Below are 26,731 nucleotides of genomic sequence, written 5' to 3' on the forward strand. Positions count from 1 at the left end.
GTATGGTTTCCATCAAGGGATTTATTCTTTTTTATTTCTTTTTTCTTGAAGCTGTTTCACCTGAATAACGAAAAATTTTGGGCTTTGGTGGAATCACATAAATGATGGCTTAGATTGTCATAGTGAATCCTGGCCAGTTTGCTTTTCAAAAGCTCCGTCATGGTTTGGAAGATGACATGATTACTGGGAGTTCAGTCCAAATGTGAATTATCACTGGCAGATGTTAACTGTGTGGAACATTGCTGAGACTGGTTCTGGAGGGATCCTGAGGGATTCCAAACTTGTCTTTGGGCACATGTGTCCAGCTTGTGGGTCTTAATGCATCAGCCTGGTGCATATCCAGCATGGGAAGCTTGACCAGGGCTGTGACACTTACTCTTGATTATCACTATTTAATACTTATGTTGTGATAGTGATTACAGTCCTCAGCCAGATTGAGGGGCATGTGATAACCTTCTTGTGGTCTACCCTGTCATCCAAACATTGCTTAATGAGGTGCTAGAAAGAACAGCAATGGAAATAAAAATTACCCTGAATAAAGTGATCTCTTCCAGAACCACTTTGAGAACCATAAGCCTGGCTCTACAGATTTGCCAATTGAATGTTGAAGGTATGTCCTGATCTAAAAGTGCCTACCTATATCACTTTATGCAAGATAATATGATTGATGTCTTTGCCCTATAGGAAACTTCTATCAAATATGACACAAGAACCACACTGCTGTATTGCTAGCTATAATCTCATTTCTTCTCTCCATTATCTGAAATATGGCCTCTCCACATACATCAAGTAGGGAATTAAGGATTGTGAGGTGATAGATGCCAGGAATAACCGCAGAACCTTTACCATCTCAATAAAAATTGGCAAATTAACTGTAGTTAATTATAAACCACTGAATATAGATTGGCCTTCTCCCCTATCACCTGGCGATATTTCAGTGGTTTCAATAGCCACCACACGATATGGGCTATAATAGCAAAGATATTGCATGTGAGGCATTTGCAGAATGGTCATCAAATGAAGACACATATTTTCTCTTTGATCAAAAGATGGGCACTTTTCATTCTGTCCACTGGAAGAGAGATTACTGTCAGGATCTGTTTCCTCAGCCTGGTTGAGGACTGTAGATACTATCACAATATAAGTATTAAATAGTAATAATCAAGAATGAGTGTCAGAACCCTGGTCAAGCTTCCTGTGTTGGATATTCACCAGACTGCTGTATTAGGACCCATACATTGGGCCCATATGCCTTCAAGTTCCCCTTTCTCTGGTCAGGATTCAGTCACCGTCTCTGATTCCAGCCTTTCTGGCATATTTCCAGGGCACGAACTTTCTGTCTGATACTCCTCCTTGGAAGTACGACCCTGTGACCCAGATGCCCTAGATCCCCAGGACAATGATGAGTTCCAGAACACCTCAGTAGCTTAATCACACCCTTTACCAGAACTCCACTCTTGTGGGCACTCTGGTTTATAGTTTACCCCTTCATGGAAATGTGATAGTCAAAGAAAAAAGGTTTTGCAAAGGCATTTCCAAAAACAACCACTCTAAACTTTAGACATGACAAATGGAATGCAAAATAAGAAACAGCTGTATGCAATTTTTTCCTTTCCACTTGAGTGTTCTTCGGGAGTCAGAGACCCCTCTCTTGGAGTTCACTCCTCCAGCACATGCTTCTCTTCCCATTCTGCTCAGTCAGAGAAAGATGCTTCAAGCAGACCTGATCCTTTTATAACTTCCAGTCTCCTTTGCCATGTGACTCTCTGGTCAGCCTCAACCCCACTGGATTCCAGATTTGAAAACCTGTTTATCATGATGCAATAGACAGTAGAGCTGGATCAAAATTTCCAGATGAATAGTTTATTTGACAAAAATGCAGTTTTGGTCAATCCAATACTATTCACAAATTGGACACAAATAGTTTTATCCATTCACAAAATGGCCAGAGGAGGAGGTGGTAGTGTGTGTGGGGGTGGGTGGGAGTAGACTGCTGGTGCTGTCACTCTAGCACATTGTTTAGGGTGCTTCCCCTGGGATGTGGGAGACCCAGGCTCTAATTCCCACGCTAGTAGAAACCCAACATGGACTTTTTCAATTCTCTGAAAATTTGGTAATAATACAGATTCAGTTCAAATTGAACTGATATTTTTTGAACTACCACTGAATGAAAAAAAAATCAATTATTCTACTAGATCTAGGAGACAGTTCTTTATCAAAGAGTGCTTCCATTTGAAAAGAAGATTGTCAAGGTTTACCAGCTGTCCATTCATAGAATTATAGAATCTCAGGGTTGGAAGGGACCTCAGGAGGTCATCTAGTCCAACCCACTGCTCAAAACAGGACCAATTCCCAACTAAATCATCCCAGCCAGGGCTTTGTCAAGCCTGACCTTAAAAACCTCTAAGGAAGGAGATTATACCACCTCCCTAGGTAACCGATTCCAGTGCTTCACCACCCTCCTAGTGAAAACGTTTTTTCTAATATCCAACCTAATATCCCACTGCAACTTGAGACCATTATTCCTTGTTCTGTCATCAGGTACCACTGAGAACAGTCTAGATCCATCCTCTTTGGAACCCCCTTTCAGGTAGTTGAAAGCAGCTATCAAATCCCCCCTCATTCTTCTCTTCTTCAGACTAAACAATCCCAGCTCCCTCAGCCTCTCCTCATAAGTCATGTGCTCCAGCCCCCTAATCATTTGTGTTGCCCTCCACTGGACTCTTTCCAATTTTTCCACATCCTTCTTGTAGTGTGGGGCCCACAACAGTACTCCAGATGAGGCCTCACCAATGTCGAATAGAGGGGAATGATCACGTCCCTCGATCTGCTGACAACGCCCCTACTTATACAGCCCCAAATGCCCTTAGCCTTCTTGGCAACAAGGGCACACTGTTCACTCATATTCAGCTTCTCGTCCACTGTAACCCCTAGGTCCTTTTCTGCAGAACTGCTTTCTAGCCATTCGATCCCTAGTCTGTAGCAGTGAATGGGATTCTTCCATCCTAAGTGCAGGACTCTGTATTTGTCCTTGTTGAACCTCATTATCGCTAGCCCTTTAGCGCCACCCCTTGGAATTTCAGTCCAAGAGAGGGTAAAAGACAGTAGGGGAGGCACAGACAAGTCTTGCAATCATTATTGAGTTTATAAATTGTTGTAGATACATAGAGTTCACAATATCAAACAGAATTAATAAGTTGTACATAGTTCCCCTAAACTGTCACAAGGAGACAGCTTAATTTCTTACCTTCTTAAATGTTAGTTAAGTTTTGGAGTCAGAATATGACAGGTCCTTTTGTAGGCGTGCAAGCAGGGCAGAAGTGTGCTCAAGGAGCCTCCTTTCTTTGCATGTCCTGCTATAGCATTGTTTCTCAAACTGGGGTCACCGCTTGTGTAGAGAAAGCCCCTGGAGGGCCAGGCCGGTTTGTTTATCTGCCCCGTCCGCAGGTCCGGCCGATTGCGGCTCCCACTGGCCGCAGTTCACCGCTGCAGGGCAATGGGAGCTGCTGGAAGCAGCGCGGGCCGAGGGACGTACTGGCCGCCACTTCCAGCAGCTCCCATTGGCCTGCAGTGGTGAACCGCGGCCAGTGGGAGCCGCGATCGGCCGGACCTGCATACAGAGCAGGTAAACAAACCAGCCCGGACTGCCAGGGGATTTCCCTACAGAAGCGGTGACCCCAGTTTGAGAAACATTGTGCTACAGGGACTACCAGACCTTACTTCCCTGTACCCTTGGGACCACAGGGACTGATCCTCCATTAGGTACAAATTGCTCCAAAAGGCCATAGTCCTGGCTTCTTTTGCACTGGCCCTCAGAGAAGGACTCATGTGCAGGGGTGAGTAATAGATGGAAATAGCAGCAGGCACACTTGTTCTGTGAGGTAGGAAGTTCCATGAAGTAGAATGCCTCCCAGAGCTCTCCATGATGTGAAGTAGAGCACCGCACTAACTTCAGTGCGGGCCAGTGCCTCACAGACAAAAAGGAGTCCTTAATTAGTGTTGAAGCAATTTTGCAATTATTTTGCCATTAACTTATATTAATCTAGTGTAGACTGCATAAATGTTAAATTCTGGATGGGCACAGCAAAATAAAATGCTTGACACGATCACAGGGGTGGAGATCTCTGTTTCAGTGACATGTCCAGTTCAAAAAAGTCAAAAGAGGACTAGATTTACATAAGTTAAATGGCCAAATATAAATAGAAGCAAAGTATGGAATGACGTATGAGTTAATTCCTGCACTTAAAACTATATTTAGCATTTCTATTTCTCACCCAAGAAACATGTTATGGCCTCCCAGGTACTGAGCATCAGAATTCTCACTCAAATCAGCGGGAACTGAATGTATTCAGCCTTGTGCAGGAGGCTTTTGGTAATTGACTGTTCTGTGAGTTACTGACTCACAAGTCCTGACTCACTGATGGTTTGTCCATATGTAAAAACAGCAGCTTTATATCATCCAAAAGAGGGCCTTTCCCAACAGGACAGAAACCTCACTGTGACATTGCACTCCATATATTTTATGGAAATATGTTTATAAGTGTGAATATGATGTAACTGAAATATGCTTTATGCAAAAGGTCTCTTGTAAGGTATCATTACAAAGCTTATGATTTACTGACTGTGTTTATCCTATTTGTATGAATGTATCATTTTTGTATCTGAAGCTAGAAATCTGAAGTGTTACTCTGAAGTCCTATTGTAGCTATGCAAAGTAGCTTGGAATCTTGATGGCTCCCATCAACTAAGACAATTGGTTGTAAATGGCTCTCTTCATTTGTAAGCCTTCCTGTATATGTGGGTGCCAGCCAGGGAGTAATGAAGTCTCAAAGGACATGTGAACATGTCACATGATACTGGAATCCATCTTAAACCTGGTGCTTTTCCATTTAGAAGGACGGGTGGGAACCCAGAGAGAGACAAAGGATTCCCGCCTTGTGCCAAAGATATAAAAGGGGATGGAACAGAACAAAGGGGGCTGCCAGTCATGAGAAATCCCTGAGTTACCACCTGAGCTGGAACAACAAGGCCTGTACCAGGGGAAAGGATTGGGCCTAGATTAGAAAGGCGTCTAGTCTGTGAAAGAAGCTTATTGGAACATCTCTAAAGGTGGGATTTACCTGTAATCAGTATCTTAAATGTATTAGGCTTAGACTTGTGTGTTTTGTTTTATTTTGCTTAGTAACTAACTTTGTTCTGTCTGTTATTCCTTGAAACCACTTCAATCCTACTTTTTATACTTAATAAAATCACTTTTGTTTATTAATTAACCCAGAGTAAGTGATTAATACCTATATGGGTGCTGGAGATAAGAAACCTGCTGAGCAGGTTAAAGTCTGCAGCTTTGTGGCATGGGCAAACCAAGTACCAGTTCTTGCCAGGACTTTAGCCTCAGCCAAGCAGTGACAAACTGATTGTTGAAACCAGTCTTTCACCTGTGTGTTAGTATGACTAAGGGGTATTGGAATTATAACAATGTTTTTAGTGTTTAGACTTTATTAAATGTTTGTAAGTTTCTGCATGCATTAATCTAACATAATTTCTCTTTTACCTGTTATCAGGTAATATTTAAGTTTTGCTTTATAACTATAAAAAATGTTTGCTCTGGAACAGTGAACCTATCAGGAGGTTCTCCTGCCCATCAAGAAGGCCTTTCAAAACTAAATGGATTATTGTGGGACATCACTATAAAAAGACTTTGATTGTGCCTGCACACACATGAAGAGGCCATGTGCAAAAAGACAGATCCCATCTGCTTGAATTCTGTAAGGAGGAAATAAAGAAAGCTGACAAGAAAATTGCTTATGTCTCTTTTGCTCTTTGGACTCTGAGAGGGCTGGAGTTATGAAACAGAAGCAGAGATCCCCAGGGTCAACCTGGGTTTGTCATTGCTGACAGAGTGCTATAACTCTGTTACCTTTTGGAACCACAGACTAACTCATTTGTGTATATGTTTGCCTTCTTTAGCCTGTAAATAACTCATTTTGTTCCTAGTTAATAAATCCTTAGTTTACTATAGGATTGTCCACAAGCATTGTCTTTGATGTGAGATCTGAGGTACACACTGACCTGGGGTAAGTGACTGGTTTCTTGGGCCTGGAGGGAACCTGAATCTTTTGTGATCTTTGGTGTAGAGCAACCAACTATTACTACATCCAACTTGCCTGGATGGCAAGATAGACTGGAATGCCCAATTGGACTATCTGTGGCTCCATGATAAGATTGTTATAGTGCTTCAGGAGTTCACAGTTGTTTTAATTATAGAACATGAAACCCGTTTTGGGGTTCTCTACCCTGCTTTTTGATAGTCTGCCCTGAGGTTAGCACTCATGGTCAAACCATTCCATACAGTGTGGGAATCTCATTGTGATTTTTTAAATATGCTTTTCATAGTGATATGCTTATAATACTGATATGTAAATATGTGAATATGTATGCACCCACACACACACATATACTCACACAAACATACTTTTCTTCATAATGCTTTACTCAATGGGAAGTTATGAGTGCTTTTCTTTTTATAGAACACACAAATTTCAAAGTAGATATAAAATATTGTATAGGAAGTGATATGACTTAGTTCTTCTATAAAAATATATCTTAAATTCTTACAGCACATCCTTTGAACTCTGTGACAGAGTCCAGAGAACCAACAGGTGAACCAGCACTCTGATCACTGTAAATCCAATTATTTCCCACAGAGAGGACCTGATTGAGGGAAATAGTAGTTAATTACTAGATCAGCCTGGGTTGGGAGCGCTTAAGAGCTAATTAGCACTTTAAATGCAGGAGTAGAAATAGAGCACAGGAAGGAAGTGTGAACAAGGTTAGGGTTTCAGCCTTTCTGTGGAGAGATCTCATCTCTCTGGAAAAAGGGGATGATGATTATATAACACTGCAAATAGAATTGCTGTACAGAAGTATAAGTGTGGTGGCTGACATAACAAAGTGCACAGGAGTAATTACAAACCAGAGGTGTCAGCCATTTGTGGAAGAAAACAGAAGTGGAGAGCTACACCGTGTCACAAAACTCTAAGATAAATTGTGCTAAAAACACAAGCAAATAAAGCACAATGTAGTTTGCAAAGAGACCTATACTATCAAGATTTAGGATCCTCTCCATTAAGATCTCATTTTTTAATTGTCAAAATTGTCTATTTACCTCGATTAGGGGTACACTAGGTAATACGAAATAATACATTAAGTTTCAATGATATGTAATTTCAGTGAACTGAAAAGAAAATCTTATATTATGCCAACTTACATATCACTATATGGGAAGTGACTGTAATCCATTTTATACTTGAAAAACAGATTTCACTAGAAAATAAACCAGACACTGAACATGACTACCCCAGGGGATAGAGGCAGTTTACTTCATTCTAAATGGAGTGTTTTTAGGTTTTTTGGATAACTTCTGAAAACAAAGAGCCCATTGTTCAATATATTGACAAGCAGATGGAAGTGAATAGCAGGCATTGCAAAGCAAAATAATTATAAAATAAAAGAACAATTACCTATTTTTAACAAATTCATACAAGTACAAAAAGTACTGAACTCATAAATAGAACAGAAGCAGTTCCAGCAAGTAGTAAACTGCAGGCATTTTCAACAGAATTATCTGTCATTCCAGATTAGTGTTCACAGATGGACCATATATTACAGGACCATTACTGAAATTGGAGAGCAGCGAATTTTATGTAATGCTGACAGAATGTCAGGCATTGGCAAGAGAGGAAGGGTATATGAGAAAGATATGTCACAGTGAGAGCAGTAATGAAAATAACAGTTAGAAAAATAGCTGTTCCAGCTGAAAAACAGGAAAACAATAGCTGGAGGACAAAGAAAAACATACTATATCACCAATTTTCACTATATAGTGCAGTGGTGGGCAACCTGCGGCCCGTGGGCCACATGTGGCCTGTCAGGGTAATCCGATTGTGGGCCGCGAGACATTTTGCTAACATTGACCATCCACAGGCACGGCCCCACACAGTTCCCAGTGGCCACGGTTTGCCGTTCCGCACCAATGGGAGCTGCGGGAAGCGTCAGGCTGCAGGTTGCCCACCACTGATATAGTGATTTTATTCTAAGTGGTGAAAGTAGTTCATAAAATGGATAATTATTATCCCTGTGATAGAGATGTTATGGATTCAGGGAATATAGGGACAGATCCAAAGTTCACTGAAGTCAATGGAAAGATTCTCAGTGACTAAAGTTGGCTTTAACACAGGTCTTTTGAGCTTCCAGCTCTGACTTCACCAGGCTGTTCCAAAAAGCAAAGCAGAACAAAGTAAATAATAGAGATGTAGCAAGTGTGACTTCATGCTTCAATTTTCATTTAAGTATTTCTTCTTTATGGTTTAACATATTATATATTGACCAATTGTTATTCATGACAAGGAAATACGTATTTGAAATGTATGCCACTAAGCCAACCTGATAGATCAGCTGGTGAAATATTGACTTATGGTATATACTTATCTATACTTATGGTTCTGTGTAATTGATTTGGGTCCTGATACTGCAAATGAAACAACCATCCTTCTAAAAGATCACAGCCATAAATAGCACAAGTCTCATTAGGATAGCCTTGCAATGACTGCAGGAAAAATTACGTAACAGTTTGAAATTAGAAAGCTGGAAAATTGCAGCCCAACATGGTTAAATTAATGGCAACATAAAGGCCACAACTTGATCAATTCAAGCTCTTGAATATCCTCCTTAGGGATATGATGTGCTACTTTTGTCAGTGTGTTTATTCATAGATCAAATACACCTACATGACTTGGACCTTATTGTTAGGTTTGTATCCTATAAACCATAATTTGTCTGATTTGTTCTATTATAGGTGTCACACATTACAAGTAGAAAATAAGGTAAGATATTTGCCCCTGAGGAGTCTGCAACTGAATAGAGCTAGAAAATGAGTTGATATAACTAGTGGAATTCCATAGAAAGGGAAGAGGCAGAAAGTATTCCCAAGCAAGCTGGTACAATTGCCAACCCCTCCTGGGGCATCTAGTGTGACACCAATGCCTGGCTGGGCACCAGGTGTACTAATCTTAGGCAAGCACTGTGAACATTGTCAATTACTAAGACTGTATCACCCAGCAATCCATTTGCCTGCAAGCACCATGCTTCTTTCAGGGCCACCCAAACACCCTGAGTCTATGACCTACTCTTCTTTCACTGCCTTCCACCCGCCATGGAATCACCCCCATTCTGGCAACCTGAATCCCTCCTGAGCAGAGGAAAAGAGCTTTAGAAGGTGTAATGCACTTCTGTTTTCTGATCTATTGTCATTTTAATGCTGCCTGCAGTGACTCAGGATCATGAATACTCACATCAGAGCAGACTGTTAAGTGTCAAAGCACAAAACCCAAATTGTTGGGGAGTTCTATACTTTGCCAACTTTCTAATTGTTGGTAACTTGACCCCTGAGGCCCAATCCATGCTCCGCCTCTTACCCCAAGGCCCCACCTCGTCATTCACTCTTCTCCCTCCCCCCAAACTTTACTTTATCGTCTCCAATTCCCTCCCTCCCAAACTGGGCTCCCTCTTCTCTGGGGCTGGGACAGGAGCTGCTTCAGCCTGATGAGGAACCTGCCTGCAGGTAGGAGGCAGCTCTGGCTCAGCAGGGGTTGGTGTGGGTTAATGACCCAGCACCACCACCACCCCGCCTTGCAGTAACTGAACTTTTGGTGTCGAGTCTGCACATCTGATTGGGCACTATCAGGTCCCTTTTTCAACTGGACGTTCCAGTTGAAAACTGTGCAGCAGGGATGACTAAAAAAAGACGTAAAAAAACACGTGGGGCTTGTACTCACCAGGTGGCGCTCCTAGTCTTTGGCAGCGGGTCCTTCACTCACTCCGGGTCTTCGGCGGCACTGAAGGACCCGCCGCCGAAGTGCCGCCGAAGACCTGAAGTGCCGCCGGGTGAGTAAAAATTAAAAAGGAGCCTCTAGCCAAGGAAGGGATTCTTGGCCTCTTGCCCCCCACCTCCCCGGCAGCCCTGCCACTGGGCGCGGGGCCCTCTTAGGCACGGGGCCCGATTTGGGGGAATTGGCCTAAACCCGGCCCTGCAAGGCATCCAGACACAAAAGCCAAAAAACAGATTGTTAGGGTAAAACCCTGACAGGTGGCAACCTAAGTTCCCTGTAAGCTGTGCAAGCACTCAGGAAACCCATCCGGGGACCTGTCACAGCTGAGGGAGGGGCGCCTCTTCCCCGACCCCAACCTAGCCCGGCCCTCAAACTGCCACGACTGAGCAGGGCCGCGCAGAGGATTCAGGGGGCCTTGGGTCTTCGGTGGCAGGGGGCACCCGCTTCAGCGGTAATTCGGCATTGGGGGGTCCTTCCACTCTGGGACCTGCCGCCGAAGTGCCCTGAAGACCCGCGGCGGAGGCCCCCCGCCACCGAATTACCACCAAAGACCCGGGATTTCAGCGGCAGGTCCCACTTCGGCGGTAATTCGGCGGCGGGGGGTCCTCCTGCCCCAAAGCGGAAGGACCCCTCGCCGCCGAAGACCCAGAGCGGAAGAAGCGATTGAAGGACCCCGCTCCAGGGGCCCTGAAAAACTCTCGTGGGGGCCCCTGAGGGGTCCGGGGCAAATTGCCCCACTTGCCCCCCCCCCCCGGGCGGCCCTGTGACCAGGGTGGCTTCCTGGCCCCAACTATGCTGCGGCCCAGACCTACTGCAGCCGGGGCGCCCTTACCCCGGCCCTGCCCATCCGGGGCAGCGCGGCATGGTCCATCCCTAGCTGCGGCCGGGGCGGCCCAGCCTGACCCGAGCCACAGTCGCCCGGACCCAGACCCAAACCCAAATCTGGGCGGCCTGGCCCGGGCAGCCCGGCCCCAGCTGCAGTGGCCTGGCTCGAGCCCTGGCTAGGGTGGCCCGGCCCTGTCATGGCTGGGGCACCCCTCCCAAAACCTAGTACCAGCCCAGACGTGCCATGGCCAGGGCACCCCTCCCTGAACCTAGTCCCAGTCTGGACCTGCAGGGGCCAAGGGAAGGGTGCCTGTCCTGCATCTCCAGCCCAGGTGGGGAGAGGTGCCTCTTCCCCACAGCCCAGGTGCTGCTGCAGGAACAGAGAGCTGGGGGGAGTCCTCTCTACGCACCATAGCTCCAGAGCACCCTCCTGAAACCCAAACCCCTCATCTCTGTCACCACTCCAGAGCCCACATCCCCAACCGGAGCCCTTCCTTCCCACCCCAACCCTCTGCCCCAGCCCTGAACCCCCTCCCACACTCCGAACCCCTCAGCCCCACCCCCACCACATGAATTTTGTTATGTTCACTGATATGAAGGTGATGTGTCACACATCACCTCCATATTGGTGCTAATAACAAAAATCATTCTGCGCATGGGTGGGACAAATTGGAGGGAATACTGGTGGTAACTCTCTTCTATGCTAAGATTTCACCAACCAATTCAATAATAAGAAATTCAGGCTAAGCAACTGTCAATCTCTTTCTTATGCCTAGAAAACCTTGCACCCCAGAGTCCAAGCAGCTCAGAGATAATCATTTCCTTCTGGGGGAGTTTTGATCCCCTTCCTACCATGTGCTTTGAGCTGCAAACTCACCTGATGGAAGGAATCCACTTGCATGACTCATCTTTGAGGCAGGGGAAGGAGGGAGGATATAGCTACAAAGTCCTCTGCCCCATTTAACACCCAACAGTCCATCTGGTGTTGATGGACCTATTTTGTTGGACAGGATGAAACACCTTTTGCTGAAGATTGGTACTTCACACTAGTTAATATCTTTCTTCTGTCTAGTGAGTTACGCAGTCAGAGGTTCACAATGCAACTACTCAAATATTATGTTACAATACGGGGTACAGATGTTATGTTTAAGGTAAATGTGTGCAGCAACTCACCTGCATTCAATAAAGTCTAAACCAGGGATCAGCAACCATTGGCATGCAGCTCACCAGGGCTGGGCCAGTTTGTTTACCTGCTGCATCCACAGATTCAGCCGATCGCAGCTCCCACTGGCCATGGTTCTCCATCACAGGCCAATGGGGGGCTGTGGGAAGTGGCATGGGCCTAGGGATGTGCTGGCCACCACTTCCCGCCACCCCCATTGGCCTGGAGCGGCAAACCGCGGCCAGTGGGAGCTGCGATCGGCTGGCCACGTGCCAAAGGTTGCCGATCCCTGGTCTAAACACATTCTTATAAATCTAATACCTATTTTAAGAATACTAAAACACAAAACTGATTCTAGCTATGCATTTGTCAGTGTTCCATTGAGATGTGGGCAATTGGTTAACCAATTTATCACCCAGATCAACATGATCTCATCATTAGATCTCAGCTTAACTTTGGTACCCAGAAAGATAATGGAGAAAATAATGATATATCTCAACTTTAGCAATGCTTCTAATACTGTCTCAAATGAACGTCTCAAATGAATTAGATAAATCTACTATAATTTGGGTTCACAACTGGTTGGAAAACTATACTCAGTAGTTATTAATGGCTCACAATCAAGCTGAAAGGACATATTGAGTGGGGTTCCACCGGGATCTGTCCTGGATCCAGTTTTATACAATATCTTCATAAATTATTTGGATAATGGCATAAAGAGTACACTTATAAAATGTGTGGATAATACCAAGCTGGGAGGGGTTGCAAGTGCTTTGGAGGATAGAGTAGAATTCAAAATGATCTTGACAAATTGGAGAAATGGTCTGAAATAAATAGGATGAAATTCAATAAGGAAAAATGCAAAGTACTACGCTTAGGATGGAATACTCAGTTGCACAAATACAAAATGGAAAATGACTGCCTAGAAAGGAGTACTGAAGAAAAGGATCTGGGAGATTATAGTGGATCACAAACTAAATGAGTCAACAAGGTAATACTGTTATAAAAAGGAAACATCATTCTGGGATGTATGAACAAGAGTGATGTAAGCAAGACATGATAAGTAATTCTTTCACTCTACTCAGCATTGATAAGGCCTCAACTGGAGTACTTTGTTCAATTCTGGGCACCACACTTCAGGAAAGATGTGGACAAATAGGAGAACAAAATGATTAACAGTCTAGAAAATATGACCTGTGAAGAAAGATTGAAAAAAAAATGGGTTTGTTTAGTCTGGATAAGAGAAGACGCGGGGGGGGGGAGGGGAGGGGACGGACCTGATATGCCCCCAAGTACATAAAAGGTTGTTACAAAGAGGAGGGTGACAATTGCCCTTCGTAACCATTGAGGACAAGACAAGAAGCAATGGGCTTAAATTGCAGGCAGGGAGATTTACGTTAGACATTAGGAAAAACTACCTAACTGTAAGAGTAGTTAAGCACCTGAACAAGTTACCTAGGGAGGTTATGGAATCTCACTCAGTGGCACTTTGAAGATCAGATTAAACAAACACATGTCAGGGATGGTTTAGATAATAATTAGTCCTGCCTCTGTTCAGGGGATTGGATTAGATGATCAATCAAAGTCCTTCCAGTCCTACATTTCTATGACTTTATGGTTGAAAAAGCAGAAGTCAGACCTCCCAACAGTCCTGTGTTTTGCAGGAATGTCCTGCTTTGACCTAAAATAACCCTGTCATGGTTGAAGCAGCTCCTTTCTCATGGGGCTGCCTGGACTGGGCTTGACTCCCTTACCCTTCAGGCATTGCAACCTGCATCTCCTCCCACTTCTCCTTGCTCCCAGCCCAGCATAAGCTCAGAACATTGGAGCTGAGGCCAGCCAGCCCTGTGAGACAGGAACCAGTGCTGTAGGGTGAGGGAGGGGCAAGTACATGGAAGGCTTGGTCTGCAAAATCCTTACCCAGCCTCCCACCCCACCTGGAGACAGCACTTGACCTCCCTTGCCCCACCCACCCTGGGCACAGGACCCATCCCTCTTTCACTACTGTTGTTATGGGGAGTTACATATCATTAGATCACTAAGAGATGTTTAATAGAACTGCTTTGATGTGGTACTAGGGACTGAATACTGTATTGCAAGGTCTGTCAGATACTCCAGTAAGGCAAATTTCTTTAACCTGCCTTAATGAAATTTTATACAAATATTTAAATTGCAATAGTTTGGTCAAATAAATTTCAAATAAATATAGGTTTGATGTAAATATCTGTACCTTGAAAAGTTATTGTTTTGCAGCATATACAACTTGATGTAGGGGTCTAAGTAGGAAGAATTCACACTTAGAAATTTCTTTAAAAATATAGGGACAAATTCATCAGATACACACAACTCTGAATTCAAAGAGAGCTGTATTTGTATATCTCAAATCAGAATTAATCTGTTTGCACTTATGGAAGGTGCCAGGGGACAGCATGGAAGACAAAAACACTCTGCATAGCCAAGAACAGGTATAATATGTGCCCTGAAATTAGTCTTCAAGATTTCTCCCCCCTCCTCCCGCTGACTTACACTAACCACCTTTGGAATATATGGTTTTGTCTTAATGCCTACTCAGTCAAGGGGCTCACTTCCACTATTAACACAAAGGATATCAGCATGAGTTGCCATGCTGGTTTCTGTGATATTGACATTTGTGCATTAGTAACTAAATTGAGGCATTATCTCAGTTCACTTTAGACAACTCAAGAACTGTTAGACAGTAATGAACTTCAAATACTGTTGACCTGGTTGTATTCAAAGCATTGTTTTATTTTTAAAGCTCATTTCTTCTTCATATTCTACTGACAAAAGGGATAATTATGCTGAACTTGTATTTGGTAGTACTTCTTTGCTCTACACCTTAAATAATGTAACTGAGTTGCACTCACTGAGGGATTTAGCACTGATATTTTTTTCTAGTCCAGGAATCTTGTCCAAACCTAAATAAAGCAGCAGGAACATAGTCTGCATGAGTCCGACTCAGTACATTGGAACTGCTGCACTGATATTTATAGGTACTCAGCAAAAGGTGATGCAGATTATTTAAAAAAAATATATATACACTTCTTGATTTAGACTGTTCAGATCGGAACACTGAATGCTATACATGAATCTACAGTCAGATTCTATCCTTAATCAAGTAGTATTTTAATCTGTGAGTAAATCCATTGAAACCAAATAGATGACTCTCAGAGTAAGGCACTACTCAATGCAAATAAGTTTGGCCCTGTCTGAAGAGAGTTTCAAGGGTGCCCAACCCAGTATATAGTAAGGAAGCCCAGACCCTTTAAGGTATTTAGGTGGTGCTCTACTAAGTATTGCAATACCTATGTAGCCTGCTACCCAGTGCAATTCTCAGCCCTGAAGTAGGTGCCTTAAGTACCTAAGAGAAGCATTTTCAGAAGCCAACTATCAGAGTGGGGAACCTTAAGCTAGCCAGGAGTGAAATGCTAAAGAGCAGGAAGGAGACAGGGTAGAGAAAAACTGTTTAGGCACCTAAATAGCTGATATATCCTGAGCCAGAAATAGGCACCTGCCTCTGCTCACAATCTTCAGCTGCAAACCCTATCCTGAAGTTTGTCATTTAAGCCAGGTCAGGTGCTGAAGTAGACCATGCCCTAGCAGCTAAAACAGTGTGTCTTGCTCAGGCCTAATATGTCTATCATGCTCATCGTGCATTTATCTATGCTCCCATGACTCTTGTTTGGATGCTGTGCTGCCCCTCCTCCTAATGGAGGCCTACCTTTGGCTTTTCTGATATGTTGGTGACAGTTCCAGGGTTAACTGCACCTGTTTCTCATTTGAGGCCTCCTCAAGGGAACCATGCTCAGTCACAGACCTTTAGCTATCACCTCTCTCAGGGTAGGTTCCTATGTTCCTCTCTCTCCAGACCAGTTTTACGGCTACAGTCTCCTTGGAATTCACTGTACTTATCTCAGCAAGCCTGACTTTAGGTCAGCACCTGCAGTTCTACTCTCTCTCTCTCTCAGGGACAGTGACAGGGTTAACTAGCGACCAGAAGCAAAGTATTTATTTAGGACAAAAGCATTATGGAGAAAACATATATTCAAAACAATAAACAACTTTTTTTTATCATGCCTGTTTTATCAGGGATTACCTATCCTCTGCATTGGAGACTCTGGTAATTTTCTAATTCTTTCATACACTTCCAGAAGGGTCTGTCCCTTTTAGTTAAAGTCAAAACATCAGGTTTTGGATTGAGTGAGGGTGACATTCTATCTGTATCAGGCTACCTGTCAGAGGATAGCTAGCTCTCTGAAGGGGCCAGGGGCCCAAAATATCCCTGATAGTCTCCATAAGGGTGAATGAGGCAGGTCAGGTCCACCTGGAAGTAGTTAACTCACTGAGGAACCAGGATGCAATTAATTAGGCAGGGATGCACCTGGGCTTGATAAAAGGCTAAGGACCAGAGAGAAGGATCTGCTGAGGAGAAAGGTAACTGTTGAAGGAATTGTGGTAAGGATCTTGGTATCAGATAGTTTAAAGAGGGAGAAGAAGGACAGGAGATTGGGGAAACCTAAGAAGAGGAGAGGTAGTAGATAGGAACATCTAGAACCAAGCCTTCTCAATTCCAAATAAGGGCTCTGAGCTAGAATCCAGTGGAGGGAGGGCAGACCTGGGTTCCCTTGTCTCCTCTAGCTGAAGACTTTAGAGAAGGGCCTAAACTGAGAAGGCTTGGGGCTGTCTAACTCTATTACTCCTAAGGAACTTTTGACTCTCCAATATCCCAAGTCAGATAGACTACTGAGGGCTCAGTCACAGGACTGCATCATATCAAAGACATAGAATATCAGGGTTGGAAGGGACCTCAAGAGGTCATCTAGTTCAACCCGCTGCTCAAAGCAGGACCAGCCCACAGACAGTTTTTTACACCAGTTCCCTAAATGGTCCCCTCAAGGATTGAGCTCACAACCGTGGGTTTAACAGGCCAATGCTCAAACCACTGAGCTATCTCTCCTCAAGAACAGACTTGAATGTGGTGACTAAAGGGGGATGGAATCAAATAGTCTAGCTCCTGGCCATTCTGTAAGGGGGCGCTAACACATAAAGGTCCCATAATAGGCTGCACACTTTATATGAGTCATGCTTCTCTGCCTGCTGACCCTCTTGAACCTGCATATGCAACTTCTCTCTGGGGTGTTACTTCTGCAGACTTGTTTGCCTTGTGAGTATTTTGCAGTAATTACCCCCACTGATGTTTGTTTCTGATAGTTCATTCATGCTTAAGGACTCCTCCTGTGTAATTGCAGTGCTTGTCTGCTTTCAGGAAAAGTTTACCCCTTCACTCCTGCTGGGTAGCAATAAAAGTTGAGTTGGGGAAATTGAGTCTCACTTTTTTTTCCAGGAAAAATTAATCAGAAGTTTCCCAGTTCTCCACAGGGATCTGGTAAGTGGGCTCTGAGTACACTTATGGTATTAGTGTTTGTGGGTGAGAAGATTTCTCCAGCATAGTTTGAGAATCCCACTTCAGGGTCTCTTGGACTTTGGCATGAGCTAGGGCTCTGAGCTGCCCATTAGCTGTTGGGCAGCATAAGCATTTAGGCAGTTTTGTAATGACTGGCATGAACTTAACTACTGAGGGAACTTAGGTTTCCTTAAGATTAAGTGGCAGCTGAGTAGTGACTTTGAAGGTTTAGGAACCTGTATGGTGGGCTGAAGTGTGTGGGTAAAGACTGAGCATGAAACCTTAATTCTACCCGTTGTACATGTAAATTATGAAAGTCTCTTATTACTTGATTGCATACTACTCCTCAATTAACGCAAAATAATATACTTTTCCCCTGCAACTTTAGGTGAAGTATTGCAGTTCCCAGGCTGTGGACCTATTAGATAAGAAAGAAGATCCTATCTAACTCATAAACTGCACCTCTATTTTTATTCCCAAATCTTTCATCCCTAATTGTATACTTGACCATCCAACAATGCAGTGAAAATCCAACTTTCAATATAAGGACCTTATTCTACAAACACTGATGCATGTGAATATAAATACATGAGTAAAGCCTATTGAATTTAAGTACCGTTATTCATGTGCAGGCATAACCATTTGCAGGATAAGGCTCAATTCTGAATACTTTATGCATGGAAATTAGTCCTGTTGGCTACAAAGATACTACTGACATATATAAAATCAAGTCCTGTTGTAGTAATTGGTCTTACAAATTTACCATAATTTTGAAAACTCTAGGAAAGTGAGTAAAAGTTTGTGAAGTGTCACAATAACATACTGTATAATAATAAATGTTGATAGCAGAAGGTTCAAAAAGAGACAGACTTAATTCAAACAAGAAGACCTCTTGATATAATTCAAGGATTGTATAAAGATCATGCTTGGTAAACTGCGTCTGACGAAGTGGGTATTCACCCACGAAAGCTTATGCTCCAATACATCTGTTAGTCTTTAAGGTGCCACAGGACTTTTTAAAATTGGTGGGCTGGAAATTAGGCCTAACTAGTGGACAAAATGATGAAAGGCCAGGAGAGTGATTCCACCCATCACTACCTTTCTGGGTCTGTAAAGTAAGAGTTTGGGGATACAAATTGCTGCTGGAGTGAGCTTTGCTGCCATGACTGCAGCTACCCTCCCTTTCTCTTGGGAGCCAGGTCATTTTTTCATTGTACTCCCGAGAGAGATGTCCTGGCGAGGACAGAGTGGGACTCAGATGACACTGTCACCTCCACTAACTCTGGCTGAATTTCAAACACCACCTGGGATGTGAATCTCTTTGTCTCCACCCTTCCCCCATTGTATGTTCTGATCCTTCTCCACTTTTTCTTATTCCTATCTCTCTCCATTTTCCTTCTGTCTTATAAGAGTCTGGCTTAGCTAACCAAGACTGCATATTTTGCAACATTGTTGTAAGTTTGATCAGAAAAAGGTAGCTAAAAGCATTGTAATAAACAGCCTAATGCTGGCACAAGTTTTCCAGGTCTCAAAATGGCTCATAAGACTGTGTTCTGTGCCTGTGTGTTGTGTTGTGTGTGGAGTTTTTGTTCATTTCGAAAAAACAAACAAACTGTGAAGTTTCAAGACAGAGTCAACATTTCAGACAAAAGATGCATTTTCCATCTTTGCTATTCTTTTGCCTTCCCCTTTTTGCGTGTGTCTTTTGTCATCTTAGGAAATGGGACTTTGGACTCTAACAAGAAAGGCAATAACAGCTCCAGCCCATCTCTAACTTCTTCTCTCTTTTCCAAAAGGACAGATACTATCTGATACTGTCAAACAAGGGGTTTGGAGAGAGGAGAAGGAGAAGGGAGGTCCTTTCTAAAAATCGCCCTACAGCTTAACAGAAAGGAAACTTGGGATGTTGTTGTTTAAATGCAAGGCATATCAAATACTTTACATTTCAAATGCTTTAACTGTTTTTTTCCCCTTTATGTCCATGTTGCTAATAAAAAGCATTACAAATCCTTTAAATGCACTAAACATACTGAGGTCTCTGTGTCCCAAACCTTGCTTAAAAGTGCTTTATGCTGGACAGTGACAACACCTTTGACTATTTAGGTGCATATCTGCCATCTAAATTAATGCAACAGGCCAAAATCAGACATGGACACTACAGTTCAGACAAAATATAACACTGAAGCAGAAAGATGGGTATTGCGGTGTGCATTAATAAAAAAAAAAAAGCTAATGCTTTCTCGGTGGATTATAATTGAAAGGCTACATTCTTTTTGGAGTGATGGTCCAAATGTATATTCCACACATAAATGCACATTGTCCCCGTGCTCTTGAATCTAGAAATTCTTCACAGCAGTGTTCATTGACCTCCATACGTAAAGTAACTCCCCTCATGATTCTGACCAAGGGCATAAAAGGTAGCACAGGTCAACACCTCTCCTGTCCCTTCTTATTGCTGCATGGCCTGAGCCAGAATCATGTTCTCTTTCACTTAGTTTATAAACTGTAATGTAAAATATGTGTACATTTTTATATTTTAGCTTAAGTAGTTTGTAGTTAATATAGAACAGTTTACCTTGCACCATCTCTCCACAGTCCCAGGGCTGCTATACTCACTCTTGGGCTTCAAGAAATGTGTCTCCTGCCTTCTCTTCTTCTCCATCAGTGACAAGTATCAACAGTGCCTGTACCATCTGGGTTAAGCATATCTCTGCAAAGTGCCGTATCTGTTGATCCTCTCCACCCAGGACTCAAAGGGCCCAGGAGCTCCAACTTAGAAAGTTCCTTATAAAGTAGGCTATGAGGCCCCACTTTCATCGGGAAGACTTCCTGTACGTTGGTCTCCACTGACCAGCAATGCCCTCCAAGCACATATTTTTGGAGTGGAGCATTAACCCCTAAGCCAAGAGGACTCTCTCTCCCGGGCTCCTTGTAAGAGTAGATGCCATAGGTTCAAGGACAGATTCCCATAGAGGACTGTCCTTAAGAAATACATTCTTTCACAAAGCCAGACCAGATAGGTGAGACGTTATGTCCAGAATCCCTGGAACTGGCTCTGCTGAAGACCACCAGGATGGAGGGCAAGACATGTGAAAAGAGGGATCTTCAGTTCCAAAGGCAATTGCATAACAAAATGGAAGGACAGATGCTCATTGATTCCATCTTCAAGTGTGGGTCCGGACTCACGGTTGGTACCATCTTGTTCATCTAAAAACTATTCAGCTGCAACAGACAAGCTGGGCCCTTCAGGCATGTCTCATGGAACAACCTGGATCCTGGGCCATACAGAGCTTTAGTTCTCCCTTACCCACATCTCCACTCCTTTCCAGCCCTGCCCTCCTGAGGGATGTCCTTATTACCTAGGAGGAATATTTTCAAATGTTTCAGGATCTATTTCCTCTCCAACTATCAGCCCTTCAGTAATGATTACACCTCTGCTACCAACAGAACGGTCCTCAGAGTCGGTAGAGATAGCCACACCAGTATCTCCGTGAAGGCACAGGAGTCTCGACAGACAGGTATCCCTCCAGGCATGACCCCCTTCCAACTAACACAGCTATACTATAGCCAGTCAGAGCAGTATGGCCCACACCAGCATCTTATGCCCCTACACCAAAAAAGGTGAAGAGAGGTTATTTTGTTCCTGCTAAAGGAGCTGACTTTTTGTTTTCTTATCCTGCCTCCAACTTGTTGGTAGTGTAAGTGGCCACAGAAAAAGCTCAGTCACTTTAACAGAAATCCACCCTGGACTCAAAGGGGCTTGACCTCCTGGGAAGGAAGGTTTCCTCCACAGGTCTGCAATTTTGTGTAGCTAACTACCAAGTGTTACTAGTAAAATATGATTTTAACAATTATACCAGTCTTGCAGACTTTAAAGATAAACTTCCCATAGAGGACAGAACCCAGTTCCAGTCCCTACTAGATGAGGGCAAGTTAGTAACAAAGGTGGCCCTCCAGGCTATGCTAGATGCTGCAGATACAGTGCCCAAGACTTTGGCCATGGGACTTGTCATGTGGTTGGACTTGTGTCTACAATCACCAGTGTTTCATAGAGAGGTCCAAAACTCCATCCAGGACCTCCCCTTCAATGAATCCAATCTTGTTAATAAAAAGGACAAGTTCCTGCACTCAGTAAAGGACTCTTCTTCCCTTTTCACAAACCTCCTTCCTGATCCCCTTTTGGGGATCAGTTGATTCTTCATCAGGAGGCAGAATCCCTTTTACACCATGGTATGATAGAGCACAGCCTGCCTCAGTACCAAAGGAGAGGGTTCTACTCCCCATAACACCTAATTCTCAAAAAAAGACTTAAGGTGGAGACGCATCCTGGCCCTTCAGCAACTCTACATATTTATCTGAAAGCTGAAATTCAAGACAACTATGCTGGCATCTATAATCCCCTCCCCTCAGGAAGGGATGTGGGTCACGGCTCTTGAAAGGAAGGATGCATATTTCTACTTTGACATTCACCCATCCCACAAGAAGTTCCTGCATTTCATGGTGGGAGAGGAACACTACCAGTTTTGGGTCCTCTCCTTTGGACTCTCTACATTACCCAGGGTATTCATGAAAGCCCTGATGAGGTGCCAGGGCCTTAAGGTGTTCCCATCCTGGATGACTGGCTCCTGGTAGGCCAATGTTGTCAGGAAGTCATTCCAGTGACATGATCTCTTTAGCAACTTCTTGCTATTTTAGGCATTTGTATAAATGAAAAAAGTCCATTTTATCACCCACAAGGACAATAAACTTTAGTGGCGAATGACTTAACACCATCTCTGTGACAGCATTTCTGCCCACAGAGAGATTTCATGTGATGAGCAATCTGATTTCCCACAAACAATGGCCCATGGTTGCTGTTATGCCAGATGGCTGCATGTTGCTATGTGACACCATTTCACCAGACTCATCTTGTACCATCTGCAAGCCTGACTCCACTTGCCTTACCAGCCAAACAGAGACCACATTGACTCCAAGGTAACTATTCCCTCAAGAATTCTCACCTCCCTCACTTCATAGTTGAACCCAAACAAAGTCATGGTAGTGACTTCTTTCAGCCCTCCCATACCAAGATCTACTTTTTGACAGACACCTCCCTTTATGAGCTCAGATGCCCATCTGGACTATCACATTGCTATGGAACCCCCAGGAGGCCAGGCTCCATATAAATTTACTGGGACTGAGGGCAGTTCATGTCAGGTACAAGGCCTTCCTTCCCCTTTGTATTCTCACTCCATGTACAGATAATGTCAGATAATATCGTCACGGTGATGTATATGAACAAAAGGGAGGAGCGAGATCTCATTTTCCTCTGCCTGGAAGCAGTCAGACTTTGGAACTGATACACCAGAAACCACATCAAGATACATGGCCTGTATATTCAGGGTGTTCACAGCTCCCTGGTAGACAAACTAAGCATGAGCCATCCCCCCACTATCACAAGTTGTAGGGAAGCTTTATCGCAACAGAGCCACCGTGATCCTCCTTAGCACCTTACACTCCCAGACAATTCTAATTCATGAAACTTCTAACAGGTGTGTATACACCCACCTATAAGGATCCACCCATGGATCTCCTAAGGTAGGATGGGAGGAAAATCAAGCACCTCAACCTGGGTGCTCTCCACCTTAAGGCCTGGTGTTTTGGATGGGCATCAGAAACAGAATGCTCATGCTCGGTCCCCATTTAGGAAATCCTTAACCAAAGTAGATCCTGCTACCTAGCCAAATGGAGATGCCTATCAACCTTGGTATGCCTCCACCAATATTTGCTAGGTAGCTGGAATGCTCACAGTATCTAAACTGTCTCCTTTTCTTAAAACCTGCAGGTCTAGCCCTTAGTTTGCTGGATACACCTAGCAGTGATTAGTGCCTTCTTTCCCCCAGTAGAAGGATGTTCTGTTTTTACTCACCCCGAGACTGTACAATTAATGAAGGACTTGTTCAGGACCTCCCCACCAGTCATTAAACCTATGCCTCAATGAGACCCTAACCTTGTTCTCTAAACACTCACAAGTTTGACCTCCAATCTATGACAACTTGTGCCATGACCAACCTGTCCATGAAGGTGGTGTTCTTAGTGGTCCCACTTTGACCAGAGGAGGGGCCATTATGGCTAATCCTTCCTTTACAGTGTTTCACAAAGAGATGATTTCCCTTAGGTTACACCCCAAATTTATCCCCAAGATTGTTTGAGTTCCACACCAAACAAACCATACACTTACCTGTATTTTTCCTGAAACCCCATGCTTCTTCCAAAGACAAGAGACTCCACTCCCTTGACATCAGGCACACAGTGGAATTCTACCTACAAAGAACCAAACCCATTAGAAAATCTGTGACTCTTTCCTGGAATAGGAGAAAGATCTTGAGGGCAAGCCCAGAGGACTTCTAAGTGAGTTTTGAAATGCAACTTAGAATGCTACGAAATAACTAAAAAATCGCTCTCCTGGGATACTACAGCTCACACCATGTAAGCATAAGCTGCCTCAGCATGATCCTTATTGGACATTCTGCTGAAGGACATTTACAGGGCAACAACTTGGAGATCTGTTCACACGTTTGTGACACCCTACGCTGAGGGTTGGCAACCTTTGACATGCAGCCCATCAGGGTAAGCTGCTGGCGGGCCAACAGACATTTTGCTGATGTTGTCAGCAGACACTGCCCCCGGCAGCTCCCAGTGACTGTGGTTCACTGTTCCTAGCCATTGGGAGCTGCGGGAAGTGGTGTGGGCTGCAGGAACGTGCTGGCCACCTCTTCTCGCAGCTCCCATTAGCGAGGAACGGTGAACCGTGGCCCCTGGCAGCTGAAGGGGGTGGTCCCTGCAGATTACTCTGCTGGGCCCCATGCTGAAGCTTGCGAACCCTGCATTACACTCTAGTCAAAGCAGCAACTGCAGAGGCAGCTGTAAGAATGGCAATACTACAAGCATCTCTGCTGACACCTTTCTCACACCCTCCTTCAATCTGAACACTGCTTTCCAGTCACCAATGTGTGGAATACTGTTGTGTATTTGGTTGTCATGGTTTTTGTTGCTATGGCAACTGAGTTAGATTATTATGGGTTATCTCAGCCAGCTTCAGCCGGCTGAGTGAGCTCTTTGTGTCTGTAAATAAAATGGTGGTTTTGTTAGCTGTCTGCTGTCTGGCCTCAAGTGATTTCTTCCTAAACCGGCTGCCCCCAAGGATATAACAAGTGGTGACGATGGATGGGATCCTGGTGCTGCTCCAGTAACAGAAGGAAGTAGAAGTCAAGGTACATAACAAACAAATAAAAATACTGCTTGTTTGCACTGACTGTGAAAGTGAAACTAAAATCATGGCTACTCTGACCAGGCCACTGGAACCTTTTGATGAGAATATAGAGCAGTGGCATGTGTATACTGAGCGTTTTGAGCTTTTTGGTATTGCAAATGACATTACAGAAGCGAAGAAGGTGCCAATATTCTTAAGTGTTGTAGGGGCTAAAACCTACTCCCTGCTACGCAGCTTACTACACCCCGTTAAACCAGCAACTAAATCTTACAGTGACATTATGGAAATCCTGGGGTCCCATTTTTCCCCAAAACCACTGGTAATTGCTGAAAGATATAGGTTCCACAAAAGAGACCAAAAGGAAGAGGAAACAGTTGTACAATTTGTAGCAATTTTTAAAAAGCTAGCAGAACACTGTGAATTTAAAGAGATGTTAAATGATGCCCTGCGTGACAGGTTAGTGTGTGGCCTCTGCAGTGAAGCTATACGGAAGCGCCTACTGACAGAGGCTCAGCTTACATTACAGAAGGCTGTTGATATTGCTGTCTCCATGGAACTGGCTACAAGGGAGGCGCAATACATCGGTGCATCCCCTAGGGTGCAAAAAGTGTCACAAGAACCGACCCACAAAACGGTGCAGAGTCAAGAATGTTACCGCTGTGGAAAGCCAGGACACCAGGCATCAGAATGCTGGTGTAAGGACCTGGTGTGTCGACACTGTGGCAAAAAGGGACATATTGAGTGTGCCTGTAAACAAAAGAAAAAGAGGCATGTGGTCTGGCCAACAAAAAGAGGAACCTTGCATACCCTAGAGCAGACCCAGGATGATCAAGGAGACACCTTATCGCAAGAGGAAGTGCTACTGCATGTTTTGTCTTTGGCAGCGGGCTCACATGACTACTGGGTAACCCCCTTATTGGAGGGCAAACCTATACACATGGAACTGGACACCGGTGCAGCTGTCTCGCTGGTCTCTGAGACTGTGTATAAAGAAAAGCTACAGCATCTTCCGCTTAAGGCAACAAAAACTGTTCTGAAGACGTATACGGGAGAAGCTGTGCCCATGGTGGGCACTATTGATGTTAAGGTGGAGCTCAATGGACAGGCGGCTAGATTGCCACTGTCTGTGGTGAGAGGTAACTACCCAGCCTTAATGGGTAGGTCTTGGCTTGGGAAGATTCAACTGAACTGGGCAGAAGTGCACCGGATGACTAAAGAAGAAACCAGTCTAACCCCTATACTAAGGAAACATGCTGCTGTTTTTGGAGATGATTTGGCAAGTATGAAGGGAATCACTGTGACATTGAACATTAAACCTGGCAGTCCACCAAAATATCTGAAAGCCCGAACTGTGCCATATGCCATCAGGCCAAAAGTTGAAGCAGACCTGGAGCGCCTGGTCACCAATGGAGTCCTAATACCAGTTACCCATAGCTCATGAGCCACTCCTATCGTTCCAATAGTGAAGAAAGATGGCTCTCTCCGGATTTGCGGTGATTTTAAAGTCACTGTCAACCCAGTGTTGTGTGCAGAGCAATACCCGCTTCCCCGCATCGATGACCTCTTCGCAGGCCTGGCTGGGGGACAAAAGTTCAGTAAGATTGATCTGAGTCAAGCATATTTACAGATGCACGTCGATGAAAAGTCCCAAGAGCTGTTGACTATTGTGACTCATAAGGGGCTTTCTCGATACTGTTGCCTACCCTTCGGAATCACATCGGCTCCCGCCCTGTTCCAGAGGGCTATGGTCCAGATCTTGTGTGGCTTATCAGGAGTTCAGTGCTATCCGGATGATATCCTGGTCACTGGAAGAAATGAAGAGGATCACTTAAAAAATTTAGAGGCTACCCTACAAAGATTGGAAGAGTATGGCCTACGAGTTCGCAAAGACAAGTGTGAATTCTTCAAGCCCTCTGTTGAATATTTGGGACACATCATCGATTCTGCGGGTCTTCATAAGGCCCCTGCAAAAGTTAAAGCTATTGTGGAGGCTCCCCCACCACGAAATGTAAGCCAGCTGCGCTCATTTCTAGGACTACTGAACTATTATGGAAAGTTCATCTCACAGTTAGCAACACTGCTAAAACCACTTCACGAGCTCCTTGGGCAGAACAAGGCCTGGAAGTGGTCTGAAGCCTGTGATGTTGCATTTAACAAAGCTAAGGATGCATTGTTAAATTCTG

The 26,731-nt window shown here is 44.2% G+C and overlaps 1 long non-coding RNA gene across 1 annotated transcript; it reads right to left on the bottom strand.

The window, feature by feature from the left end:
• Positions 1 to 1,307: 1,307 nt before the first annotated feature.
• Positions 1,308 to 24,291, bottom strand: LOC123348141. Its single transcript, XR_006573175.1, has 3 exons — positions 24,239 to 24,291; positions 23,517 to 23,599; positions 1,308 to 1,806 (listed from the first exon to the last, which is right to left on the bottom strand). It is a non-coding gene; the product is annotated as an uncharacterized LOC123348141 (long non-coding RNA).
• Positions 24,292 to 26,731: the final 2,440 nt, after the last annotated feature.

This window comes from Mauremys mutica, chromosome 1 (genome assembly GCF_020497125.1).
Source record: "Mauremys mutica isolate MM-2020 ecotype Southern chromosome 1, ASM2049712v1, whole genome shotgun sequence".
Classification (NCBI taxonomy): Eukaryota; Metazoa; Chordata; order Testudines; family Geoemydidae; genus Mauremys; species Mauremys mutica.